General features: G+C 35.2%; 1 protein-coding gene across 4 annotated transcripts in view; it reads right to left on the reverse strand.

Annotated features, from left to right (window-relative positions):
- TBC1D12 (TBC1 domain family member 12) overlaps positions 1-14,380 on the reverse strand; it is a 100,678-nt gene that overhangs the window by 47,947 nt on the left and 38,351 nt on the right. Inside the window, exon 3 of one of the 4 annotated variants that reach the window (XM_030334598.1) lies at positions 13,299-13,335. The exons of 2 other annotated variants lie outside the window; for them this stretch is intronic. The gene's annotated coding sequence lies outside the window, so the exon portion shown is untranslated. Of the gene's footprint in view, positions 1-10,429; positions 10,482-13,298; positions 13,336-14,380 lie in introns of those variants that run through there. One more of the 4 variants, XM_030334600.1, reaches the window with a different exon arrangement.

The following is a 14,380-nucleotide window of genomic DNA, read 5'->3' on the forward strand; positions in this document are numbered from 1 at the left end:
CTCTCTCTCTCTCAAATAAATGAAAACATTAAAAAATTTTTAATTAAAAAAAAAGTGAGAGGCTGTCTTGTAGGGCTGAGCTCTTAACCTGTGGAATCTGACCCTCACTCCAGGTAAATAGTGTCAGAATTGAACTGAATTATAAGACACCCAGCCGGCATCAAAAAATTGGTCAGAATAGGGGAAAAATCCTACACAGTTGGTGTCAGAAATATTGAGGGTAGAGAAAAAATAGTGGAGTTTTTCTTTTAGCAACATACATGAAAATATCTGACCTCCTCAAAAGCGTCAAGGGCATAAAAACAAGGAAAGATTGAGAAACTGTCAAAGGGCAAAAGACATAGAAACATTATAACAAAATACAATGTAGTATTCTGAATTGGATCCTGAAACAGTAAAAGGACATAAGTAGAAAAACTGGTGAAATCCAAATGAAGTCTGGAGTTTAGTTAACAGCAGTATACCAATGTTAGTTTCTTAGTTTTGACAAAAGTCCAGAATAATGCAAGTAATATTAGCATTAATGAAAAATTAATGACTATATAGGAATTCTCTGTACTTTCTTCTCAACCTTCTATAAATCTAAAGCAATTCCGACATAAAGTTTATTAAAACAAACAAAAAAGGATAAAGTGATCTAGTGATTTCAAGGAAAGCAACTGAAAGTAATTATTGCCAACAATATAAGTCAACCTTTCAAGTCAAACTAAAATTCTGCAAAACCTGTAAATGCCACCATCTGTTTGACAGTTTCCAATAAAATTTTCAGATGAAATCGGTGGTGATATTACTGTAATTGTTAAAAACTGTATAAGAAAATGTTACAACATTGAAATGATCTGCAATATAATAAACCAGTATCTTCCAAATGATCAATGTGTGATATTATGAAACCACACACAGAGAAAAACATTCAAAGTGCAAGAGAGACCAATGGATTTTAAAGTAACAGAGTTATAAAGTTTCAGGTTCCACAATATAACTTACCTTTAAGAAACTACCACTTGATGAGTCTGAATGTACCAAAGAATATCCACAATTATCTGAAAAGGCTATTAAAATGCTCCTCCCTTTACAGTTGTTAAAAAGAAAACCACAGGCCCAAAATGGAGTCACTTAGGCCACTCAATGACTTGACCTAACCTGACTACTGTTTCCACTTGCCCCAGAAATTTAGTATAATTGGTCAGGAATTTTCTGCTCAGCACCAGAGAGGTAATCTGTCACATGGGCCCTCACCATTCCCCTAAAGGAAGATGAAGTAATCTGCATGATAAGACCGCTTAAGGGGTCTTCCCTAAAGAAAGGCAACCAGGCCTAAAACAATCCTTTCTTTTCTTTTGCTAATAACGTCTTGACCCACTACTCTCTTTCCTATAAAAACCCTCCATTTTTATACAACTCCTCAGAGTTCCCCTCTACTTGCTGAATGGGATGCTATTCAATTCATAAATCACTTAAATAAAGCCAGTTAGATCGGCTGAATTTTGTTTTTTAACACTGTCTCATTATCTGTTTGGAGCCAGATTTCTTCACAGATGTAATCTAAAATAACAAGTAGCAAGAAATTGAAAGCAGCCAGCCTTCTTTATTAAACCAGACTTCGAAGAGATATGAAAAAAATGTAAAATAATGTCACTCTTCCCACTAGTTTTAACATACTTGTAAAACAGAGTTACCATGTTACTTACACTACCATGTAATGACTTTATTATCATTATTTTAAATGAATAAATACTTCATTTCAGTTTTTTTTTTTTTAATTTTTTTTTTTCCAACGCTTTTTTATTTATTTTTGGGACAGAGAGAGACAGAGCATGAACGGGGGAGGGGCAGAGAGAGAGGGAGACACAGAATCGGAAACAGGCTCCAGGCTCTGAGCCATCAGCCCAGAGCCTGACGCGGGGCTCGAACTCCCGGACCGCGAGATCGTGACCTGGCTGAAGTCGGACGCTCAACCGACTGCGCCACCCAGGCGCCCCTTCATTTCAGTTTTAATTTTGGGTATAAGAACTGATAATCACCTGAAGCAAAAAGTCTTTGAGGTCTTACTAATAACTACAAATCCAAAGGAGTTGTGAAATTAAAACATTTGAGAACTGTCAAGTCAACCACTGAAAATCTAAAACAAAAGTATATGTAATAAACTAATGGAAAGAAAATGGAGTACTAAAAATACTCACTTAATCCAAAAGAAGGCAGGAAAAAAGAAAAAAAGAAACAAAGACCAGATGGAACAATTTGAAAAGAAATAGCAAAATGGTAAATTCAAAAAAGAGTCACATCGATAACAACATTAAATGACACTCATTTATAAAAAGCAAAACTTACCAGACAGTATACAAAAGATTTAAATATATGTTATATAAGAAACCCACTTTAAATATAAAGATCAATAAAAAGAAAAAGAATAGAAAAACAAATATCATGCAAACACTAACTGAAAGCAAGTTGCAGTGGCCAAAGTCAGACAAATATTTAATAGGTTGATTCATCAAGAAGACAAAAACAAAGCTTCAAAACACATGGAGCAAAAGGAGAAACAGAGAAGTAGATTATGGTGGAGATTTTATTACTACTGTCTCAGTAATTCATAGAACAAACAAAATCAGCAAAATTATACAGGACTCAAACAACACTATCTTTTTTTTTTTTTTTTAACTTTTATTTATTTTTGAGACAGAGAGCTACACAGCATGAACGGGGGAGGGTCAGAGAGAGGGAGACAGAATCTGAAGCAGGCTCCAGGCTCTGAGCTGTGGGCACAGAGCCCGACGCGGGGCTCGAACTCACAGACGGAGAAATCATGACCTGAGCTGAAGTCAGGTGCTTAACCGACTGAGCCACCCAGGTGCCCCTCAAACAACACTATCTTCCAACATGACCTAACTGACATTTATAGAATGCTCCCCCAGCGTCTTCAGAATACACAATCTTCTCAAGTGCACAAGGAATATTCACTAAGACAAGCTATGTCCTGGGCATAAAACAAGTCTCAGTGTGCCTAGGTGGCTCAGTTGGGTTGAGCGTCCGACTTCGGCTCAGGTCATGATCTCATGGTTTGCGGTTTCAAGCGCCGCATTGGGCTCTGTGCTGACAGCTCAGAGCCTGGAGTCTGCTTCGGATTCTGTGTCTCCTTCTCTGCCCCTCCCCCACTCATACTCTGTCTCTCAAAAATAAACATTGGGGGAAAAAAGTAAAAAACAAAACAAAACAAGTCTCTAATTGAAAAGGACTGTAATTGCATAATGTATATTTTATGACCATAATGGAATTAAATTAAAAATCATTTACAGAAACTTTTCTGACAAATTCTGAAAAACCTGAAAATTAAAAAAACACTTCTAAATAATCATTAGTAAAATAAATAACAGAAAGAGAAAACATTTTAAATGGAATGAAAAATGAAAATAATGAAACCTGTGGAACACAGTTAAAGCAAGGCTAGAATAAAATTTATAGCTTCATACACTTACATTAAAAGGATGAAAGCCCTAAAATCAATGATCCATCTTAAAAAAACTAGAGAAAAAGAACTCTAAAGCAAGAGCAAAGAAGTAAACAATGAACAACAGAAATAAATGAAATAAAAAACAGAAAGAAGAGGTAAAAATCTATGAAACTAAAGGTATTTATTTTCTTTTATTTTAGAGCATGTATGAGTGGGGAGCCGGGGAGGGGGCAGAGGGAGAGAGAGGGAATCTGAAGCAGATTCTAAGGCTCAGCATGCAGCCGAATGTGCAGCCCAGTGAGGGGCTGGACCCCACGACCCTGAGATCATGATATGAGCCAAAATCAAGAGTCAGACACTCAACCGAGCCACCCAGGTGCCTCATTGCTGATTTTTTAAAGTAAATAACTTTATTTTAAATCTCTCTGTCCTCCCTCATTCTCTCTCTCTTCCTCTCTCTCTCAAAATAAATAAATATACATTTTTTTTAAAAATCAGTGCAATTGGAGAGCCTGGGTGGTGGCTCAGTCGGTTTAGCGTCCAACTCTTTGTTTCAACTTAGGTCATGATCTCACAGTTTCATGAGTTTGAGCCCCACATTAAACTCTGTGCTGGCAGTGCAAAGCCTGCTTGGGATTCTCTCTCTTCCTCTCTCTCTGCCTCTCCCCAGCTTGTGCTGTCTCTGTCTCAAAATAAATAAAAAAAAAAAAAAAAAAAAAAAAAAAAAAAAAAAAAAAAATCCACGCAATTGATAAACTTCTGGTAAAACCAGTCAAGAAAAAAGAGAAGACACAAACTACAAAAATCAGAAATGTAAGAGAGAGAATCTCTATTCATATCACATATCCAGTAAACATTAAAAGGATAAGAGAATAATATGAATAATTTTACTCCAACAAATTCAACAACAGATGAAATGTAAATATCTCTTGAAAGACATGCACCAAAACTGACTCAAAAAGAAAAACTTCATAGCCCTATATCAATTAAAATTTATATATACATATATGTATTTTAAATTTATTTATTTAGAGAGAGTGCACATGCGTGCATGAGCAGCAGTGGGGCAGAGAGAGAGGGAGAGAGAATCCCAGTAGGCTCTGTCAGCGTGAAGCCTGCCCAAAATGGGGCTCATTCTCATGAACCATGAGATCATGACCTGAGCCGAAATCAAGAATGGGCCACTTAACTGACTGAGCCACCCAGGTGCCCCTATAAATTTGTATCTAAAAATTTATTCAACAACAACAAACCTTCATGTTTGATTTATGTCAGTGGTTCTCAACTAGAGTCGACTTTGGCCCCCAGCAAACACTGGCAACATTTAGACACTTCTGGTTGCCACAACTTGGGAGTGGGGGTGGAGTGTGGCTACTGGCATCTAGTGGGTAGAGGCTGGAACGGTGGTAAATATCCTACATTACAGAGGGAAGTCCCCACAACAATTACAAGGCCTAAAATGTCGATAGCACTGAGGTTGAGCAACTTTGCCTTTGATAATTTCACTGGCAAATTCTATCAAACATTTAAGGAAGAAATAACATCAGTTCTGCACAAATTCTTTCATAATAGGGGGGGAAATCATTCTCAACGCATTCAATGATGGCCAGCATTATCCCAAAACCAAATTCAAACAAAGGTGTTAAAAGAAAATTACAGGAGCACCTGGGGGGGCTCAGTTGGTTAAGCATCTGACTTCAGCTCAGGTCATGATCTTGCAGCTCGTGGGTTGGAGCCCCACATCAGTTCTGTACTGACAGCTCAGAGCCTGGAGCCCGCTTCGAATTCTAGGTCTCTCTCTCTCTGCCCCTTCCCCACTTCAGCTCTGTCTGTCTCTCTCTCTCAAAAATAAACATAAAAAAAAAATTATAGACCAGTATCTCAAATGAAAATCCATAACAAAATATTAGCAAATTGACTTGTGGTTTCTGGTCCAGCATGTAAGAGGCTTAGAAGCTGCCACTCCATTCTAAAAATAAAAAAGTCAAACAAACTAAAAAAATTATTGATTTTTCTTAGAGCCATCAGAGAAGTCAGGTCACAGGGCAAAGTGTGACCAAAATATGGAGACAGATAGGTGGATATACAGAAACGTGACAGAAAACCATGAGCAAAAACCTCTGTGGGAACAAATGCCAGACTTGGAAAACATGAACTATAATTCTGTCATTGAAAAATTCCTGGAAGCTCAATGTGGACAGGGCAAGAACTAAAACTCCAAGAGGACCCAATCTCACATACTTTTGTGAGTTTTACCTCTAAAGGAACTCTACCAAGTCCTCACTGTCAATATCAGAGAAAAATGCCCTCAGGCTTCTAGCAGTAGCAGGGAAAAGGAACTATTCTGAAATACTCTAGAGCATCTGTTTTCCTTAACAAGGCCTGTTTTCAGGAGAAACTATCTTACCACAGCCTAACTTACCTAAGGGAAAGGAAACACCCAACTCCAGCCCACTCTGGCCATCCTCTCTCACCTAAGCAGGGACAGATACTAAGACGTACTGGTCAAGTTCACAATCCAAAAACACACCAGATCACCAAAAGACTACTAATTAATCTTAAGAGTATAGAACTTTCCCTCCCCAAACCATATTACTATTACATTACTAAAGGTCTATTTACTACAGTTCCTTTTACTTAGAACATTGTGTCCACTGTGCAACAAAAAATTATGAGGCAAAATAAAAGGCAAAAAAACAATTTAAAGAAGCTGAAGCAGCATCAGAACCAGTCAGATATAGCAGGAATGTTGGAGGCAGTAGGCAAAGACTTTTTAAATACTATGATTAATATGGTAAAGATATTCATGAAAAAAAGTAGACAACATGCAAGTACAGATGGGCAATGTAAGAGAAGTGGAAACTCTAAGAAAGAATGAAAAAGAAATGCTAGAGATAAAAGCATTTTTTAAAGCCCTACGACAGAAATGAAGAATGCTTTAAATAGGCTGATAAGTAGATGGGACTCAGCTGAGGAAAGAATCTCTGGGCTTGAGGATTTTGCTTTTTATGTTTATTTATTTTTGAGAGAGAGAGAGACAGAGCACAAGCAGGGAGGGACAGAGAGAGAGGGAGACACATTATCTGAAGCAAGCAAGCTCCAGGCTCTGAGTTGTCAGCACAGAGCCTGATACAGAGCTTGAACTCACAAACCATGAAATCATGACCTGAGCCAAAGTCGGATGCTCAACCGACTGAGCCACCCAAACGCCCCGGGGCCTGAGGATATCTTAATAGAAACCTCCAAAACTGACAAAAAAACAAAAACAAAAAAACAAAGACTGGAAAAAACAAACTCAACAGAATATCCAAGGACTACAGAACAACTACAAAAGGTATATAATATATGTATAATGGGAATATCAAAAGAAGAGAGAAGAGAAAAAAGGAGAAACAATATTTGAAACAATGATAACTAGGAATTTCCCCAAATTAATGTCAACACCAAACTACAGATCACCAAGCAGAATAAATGCCTAAGAAACTATACATAGGCAGATCATATTTAAACAACAGAAAACCAAACATAAAGAAAAAATCTTGAAAGAATCACTGGGGGGATTGGGGGGGAGCCTCTTTCCCTATAAAGAAGGAAAGAATTACATTCAACTTCTTAGAAATCATGCAAGAAGAAAGAAATATTTAAAGTGTTGGAACAAAAAATGCAACGACCTAAATTTTGTATTCTGCTAAATGATCTTTCAAAAGGAAATTAAAGAAATAGAGACATAAAGACTTTTTCAAACAAAAATTAAAGGAATTTGTTATCAATAAGCTCTGTCTTGCAAGAAATGTTAAAAGATGCTCTTTAGAGAGGAGGAAAATGATATAGATCAGAAACTTGTTTGTATACAAAGAAAGGAAGAGCATCAGGAAGGAATATATAATGGTAAAATAAAAATTATTATTTTTAGGGGTGTCTGGATGGCTCAGTCGGTTAAGCATTTGACTTTGGCTCAGGTTGTAATCTCATGGTTGACGGGTTCGAGCCCCACGTTGGGCTCTGTGCTGACAGCTCAGAGCCTGGAGCCTGCTTCGGATTCTGTGTCTCCCTCTCTCACTGCCACTCCCCCGATTGTGCTGTGTGTGTCTCTCTCTCTTAAAAATAAACATTAAAAAATACTATAAAAATTTATTATTTTTATTATTCTTAACTGATCTAACAGATAACAGCTTGTTCAAAATAATGACATATCCAATTACATCTGTATTTATAAATATGTATATTTGTGTGTGTATATACACATACATCTTTAAGTATATATGCTCATATATAAATGAAATGAATTACAGCAAGGATATAAAGGATGGAAGGGAGGGATTTGATTATATGATAAAGTACTTGGCACTATTTGTGAAATAGTATGTGTTCCTTGAAAATGAACTTGGACTAGCAGGAAATAAAATCATATTGCAAACTCTAGGGAAACCACTAATGAAATTTTTAAAAGATCATCACAGTAGAAAATCTGAAAGAATAGACAATGCCTAGAACAAGAGATTATAGCAAGGTTGTAGGATACAATGAAAGTCAATTGCTTCCCTATGTTCTAGCAATAAAAAAATGGAATTTAAAAATTAAAACACATTAACACATTAGTATCCAAGGAAATGAAATACTTAGGTATAAATCTAATAAAATATGTACAAGATGTACATGGGGAAAATTACAAAACTCTGATGAAAGATATCAAAGAAGAACTAAGTAAATGGGGAGATATGCCATGTTTATAGTTAGGAAGAGTCAGTATTGCCAAGAAGTCAATTCTTCCCAAATTTACAGATTGAACACAATCTCACTCAAAATCCTGGCAAGTTATTTTGTGGATATTAACAAAGTGACTCTGAAGTTTATATGTAGAGGCAAAAGACCCAGAATCGCAAACTCAGTACTGAAGAACAATAAAGTTGGAAGACTCATACTACCTGCCTTCAAGACTTATAAGAAAGCGACAATAATCAAGATAGTGTGGTATTGACAGAGACAGATCAATGAGACAGAAGAAACAGTCTAGAAATTGTCCCACAAAAATAGTTGACTAATCTTTGATAAAGGAGCAAAGGCAACACAATCAAACAAAGTCTTCTTAACAAACAGTGAATAACCGGATATCCACATGCAAAAAAATGAATCTCGACACAGACCTTCCCCTATTCACAAAAAGTAACTTGACATAAATGTAAAACAAAAAGTTATAAAACTCCCTAGAAGGCAGAAGAAAATGTAAATGACTTTAGTCATGGTAATGATTTTATTTTGCTATAACACCAAAAGCACAATCCATGAAAGAAATCATTGAGAAGCAAGCTTTATTAAAATGAAAAACTTTTGCTCTGTAAAAGATGATGTAAGAGAATGAGAAGACAAGCCACAAACTGGCAGGAAATGCTTGCAAAAGATACCTCTGATAAAGAACAGCATATTTAGTCAAAATAAACAAAAAACTCTTAAAATTTGTCTATTGAGTTGTTCTTATTGTTATAAAATGAACAACTAAATTAAAAAATGGCAAAAGATCTCAAGAGATACCTCACTAAAGAAGATATACAGATAACAAGTAAACATAAGAAAAGATGTTCCATCTCATATGCTACTAGAGAACTGCAAGTTAAAATAACAGTAAGATACCACCGCACACCTACTAGAATGGTCAAAATCCAAAACACCAACAACACCAAATGCTGGTGAGGATGTGGAGCAAAAGGAACTCTTACTCACTGCTGATGGGAATGCAAAATGGTATAACCACTTTGGAAGACAGTTTGGCTGTTTATTACAAAACTAAACATAACTCTTACCATATTGATCCAGCAATCGGAATCCTTGGCATTTACCCAAATGAAATGAAAACTTATACCCATTAAAAAAAAAAAAAAAAACCTGCTCATGGATGTTTTACAGCAGCTTTATTCATTATTGCCAAAACTTGGGAGCAACCCAAATGTCCTTCAGTAAGTAAACGAACTATGGTACATCCAGACAATAGATAAATGACCTATGGCACATGCATACAACTGAGTATTATTCAGCACTAAAAAGAAATGAGCTACTGAACAATGAAAAGACATGAAGGAAACTAAAATGCATATTGCTAAGTGACAGAAGCCAAACTGAAAAGGCTGCATACTGAATGATGCCAATCATACGACATTCTGGAAAAGGAAAAACTATGGAGACAATAAAAAGATAACTGGTTGCCAAGGGGTTGGGGTGCTGGTTAGGATGAACAGGCAGAGCAGAGAGGACTTAGGGCAGTGAAAATATTCCATATGCTACTATAATGTCATTATACATCTGTCAAAACCCATAGAACATACAACACCAAGAGTACACCCTAATGTAAACTATAACTTTGGGTGATTATGATGGGTCAGTGTAGAGTCAATGAATGTAACAAATGTACCACACTGTGGTACAGGATGTCAACAGAGGGAGAGGTTGTGCATGTGTCTGGGCAGGACATATATAGGAACTCTCTGTACTTTCTGCTCAATTTTGCTATGAATCCAAAACTATTCAAAAAGTAGTTTATCAATTTAAGAAATACATATGTAAACCAAATCCAGCAATACACCAAATGGGTAACAACTGTGGCTAATTGGGAGTTTATCCCAGGAATAAGTTGGTTTAACAATCAAAAAACTTTTTCAACTCAGTAAGAAAAATGTCCAAAACAGACTGGATCAGAACTCTGCCTCATCTTGATGAATGAAAAAACTAAATAGCTAGTGCCATCAGGTACTTGAGAGACATAAATTCAAATCTCTCAAGGATGATACCACCTTAGCCTTCAAATTGTTTTTTACATACAGTGTTTCAAATATTATATCCAGGACCCAAGCAAAGGTAACTAGGCACACACAGAGATAAAACAGCATCTAACAAAAACTAGCAGAAATGATTTTCAATACAAACAGACCTATAGAATTTCCAGACACTGAAGTTATCAGACACAGGCTATGAAACAACTATACTTACTATGTTTAAGGAGATAAAGGCCAAGCTTGAAATTTCAGCAGGGAACTGTAAACTGTAAAAAGTGATATAGCAGATTTGAAAAGGAACCAACCAGAAACACAAGAAATGAAAAACACAAATCTGACATTAGGAACTCAATGTATGGGGCTATATTCTTGGTACATTCTCTAGGTAATCCACTGTATTTAGGAACCAGAATCATAGACTATTAAAATAAATCTTAAAGCCTTTGTTTGCCAACTCACTCTTTTCTAATTTAGCTTCTATAATGCCTCCAGAATTACTTTCCTAATGTATGAGTTTGATGTCTCAGTACCTTATTTAAAATTATTTTGGATAAAACCCAACTCTCTAATCTGGTGGCTAATGACCTTTCACAATCTACCCTATATCCTGGATATACTAGCCTATTAACAAGTCTTGTGCATTCCTGCTTGCTCATTCAATTTCCTCTTTCTGGAATGGCTTTCCCCATCTTGTCTACCTACTACACTTCAGAACACAATTCCTAGGTCATCCCTGAGCAAAATTAATTACTCTTTCACATATACTCTTCATACTTTGTTCACAACTCTACTACAGCACTCAACATCATTAAAATTACAGAGGAAGCTTTGCCTCCCCCCGCCCCCACAGTTATACTGGAATAATTTAAAGGCTAGGACTCACATTTACTTCTATCTCAAGAGCCTGAACCATACCTATTGTATTATACACAGTCAATGTAAGTCAAATAAATTATATATGTATTGAAATAAAAGCCAATTTTAGAGAAGAATCTAGAATCAGTTCAAGAATTTTGTTCTTCAATTTCTGCTAGAGAAAATGCTTAGAGTTTGCTAACATGAGGTCACATGGTGAGAGCTGGCAGCAGAATGGTATTCTGCCACACTCTAATGCCTTGGGCTCTGTAGCTAAAGGGTTCTACCAGAAGGAAGGTGTACTAGGATGGAAATGTGAGAAAAGATCAGACTATGGGTTCAAAGGGAGGGTGGCAGGAGTCTCTGAATAGCTTCTTAAAGAAGAAAAATACTGGAACTGGGGAGAAGAAAGAATAAAATAGGAGCTTCTCTTCCAAAGACAACATGAAAACCAAAACAGCCTGACACATAAACTGACTTGACTTTGAGTTTCAGTAGACAGTGAGAACACCTCTTCTAAAGGAGTTAATGTTAAAACTGCATCGCCAAATAAACCCTCATGTTTCAGTATGCTGTGAACAGTTTATAGACAGCCAAAATAATGCTTTAGAAATGGAAGTAACTCCCCATGTGGACATCTCTACATGTGTACCCAAGATAAAGAGGCTCTCTCACACAACTTGATCCAAGAGCTAGGGAAACCATCATGCATGGAGTAAAGAGGATAAAGCCAATTATGATGCTTTTGCTGATTCTAAATTTTATTCCAGAAGCTGTGAATTAGCAGAAATAAAATCTGTCCCATAATTCAAGCTTAAATGAAACCTTGGGGTAATACATTTCATTGCCCTTTTGCATACAGGAATGCCTCAGTAAACTTTATTTTGGTAGTTATTAGCACAATTTTGTTTAGTCTAATTTGATGCCTAACATAATATACAATTCTGACATAAAGACAGAATGAGTATAACTTTTAATATAACTTTGATATTCAAACTGTATTTATGGAATCAAATAACAGGTAGTCAGTATTTACAGACTGTAACCTCTTCCCAAGTCTATTTCTCTGATAATAGAAAAAAAATTTTCCCCAAATCCTACCCTATTCAATTTGTGAGAACTTACTGCTTTTATTCTTTTAATTTTCTTTAACTAACATAAGGTTCTCTCTTAGGGCTTATGCTTTTCTCCTCTCCAAGAAGCAGAGGCTGAGCTATTATGAATTCCTCTCTCAATTTTCAGACCATACAAATTAGCTTTTATAAAATCAATTTATTCACACATAAAAAAGACCTAATAATTTATCATTAACTATAAAATAAAGAATACATGCAGCTGGAAAGGTAGTTATTCACTACCTTCTCAAGGTGACATTACATTAGGTAAATAAAGGTGAAAATAAAACACAAGGGTGTAACAATTTTAAGGATTTTTCAAAAATAAGTTCTGCATATAGTCCAGTTCCTCTACAATTTAACCACAAAAGAGATAGGTACTTTATGAACTACTCAAATTATACACCAAAGGTATCTATGTTTAAGCATAATTAAAGCCAACAAATTGTTTTCAAATATTCTAATGCTATACACACCAATAAAATTATTAACCAGAGTATTAAGCTCTAACACTTTCACAATGTTATATATTTAAGTACTGCTCACAAAGCTCACATATTCTAGTCCTTTCCATAATGTTATTGTTCCTGCAGTAAAACGTTTCAAAGGCAAAGGTTGAACTGAGGAGAGTAACCTATTCTTTTAGACTTTCAGATGCTCAGATTAAGAAATTCGTTAGTGTCTTAAAACCTTTTTCCCTGACCTGTCAAAAGTTATATAAAAGTGATTCAACCATCCAACTAAAACTTCACTCAGAAAAAGACATGAGTGATGAAAAACTAGAATCATCATCTAAATACTACAATGTTATTTTCTCCTTAAAGATGCCAATATAAAAGTGTCTAGCAACAAAAGGTCACTTTCTACTAAAATACTGTCAGTTTGACATAAATGGGGTATATTCAATCTACTATGCAATCATGTTACAATTATACATAACATGGCTCATTTGTAATCATTCTTACTTGCAGTTTGGAGGTCATAAGACAAGCTATGTAGCTATATTCCAACTTTGGCCTATTAATTTAGGAAAACCAAAAACAGGTCAATTGAATCACAATATAACTGAAATACTATTTATAATTAATAGATGCAATTTTTAACATGGCTCACCAACAGGTTCAAAAGGCCACAAGCAGGAATTTCACACCTACAAGAGAACACATGTGATAATCCTCATAAAATAATATTATGAATATTCATGTGATTTGGGAATTGATTCAAGTTAAATGCCAAACTTGGGTCAGTTTGACTTTGCTAGTATCCTAAAATGATTTTTAGGTTGCTTTATGTTAACAGGAAAAGCACTAAAATTGATCAGACCTTTAATAAATTTACTAGAAGAATAAAATTTAAAAAAAATACTTAATCTACAAATATCTTTCACTTGTGAAGTTCATGTATCTCTGAAAAGCTGTAGGTGCAAAACATATGAAGTTAAATAAGGCAAAAAAAAATTATATATATAGTGACATTCTATTCTTGAAATGAGTTATAAAAATATATATAACACCATATATATATATAAATATATACACACAAAAATAATTATATGTGCTTCCATACAAAAAAAGAATCTTAAAAGGCCTAAAAATGTGAAGGGAAAGTGAAATGAAACATATCTTCCTATAATGATTTATGTTTTATAAAGAATGTAATCATGTGTAATTATTAAGGAAGAAAAAAAGTTTGTAAATCAAACCTTTACTTTTTCTATATAGTTTCTTTATAATCTTATAGATGTCTTTCTACCAGAAAGAAAATTCTGGTCCAGTAACATTCATACTCAAGAATACAGCAACTCCCTTCTGAATATCTGCTTTAAAAATATATATATACTATGAAATACTACTATTTTAATCTCCCAATAAATCTTACTATTTTGCCACATTCAAAAAGCAAGTAAGGAATGCTTAAAAAGCCCAAAGGAATGTATTTTTCCTTTGAATTTTTAGCACTGACTCACTTTTTCAGGCACTTTTACACTGCAATTACTAGCTACCTTCATTTTCTACAGCCTGAATAGCATAAGGCCCTACCTTAAAACATGAAAGATGTGTCCTAACATTCTTCATGGCTTTACTGATATCTTCATTTTTGATTTCTGGATCCAAACATATAATACCCATTCAAAAGGAGTACATGGTAAAGGGTCTCAAATATATTTTTATATTCATGTTTTACAGAGTTTAAAA

Source organism: Lynx canadensis, chromosome D2 (genome assembly GCF_007474595.2).
Source record: "Lynx canadensis isolate LIC74 chromosome D2, mLynCan4.pri.v2, whole genome shotgun sequence".
In the NCBI taxonomy this organism is placed as follows: Eukaryota; Metazoa; Chordata; class Mammalia; order Carnivora; family Felidae; genus Lynx; species Lynx canadensis.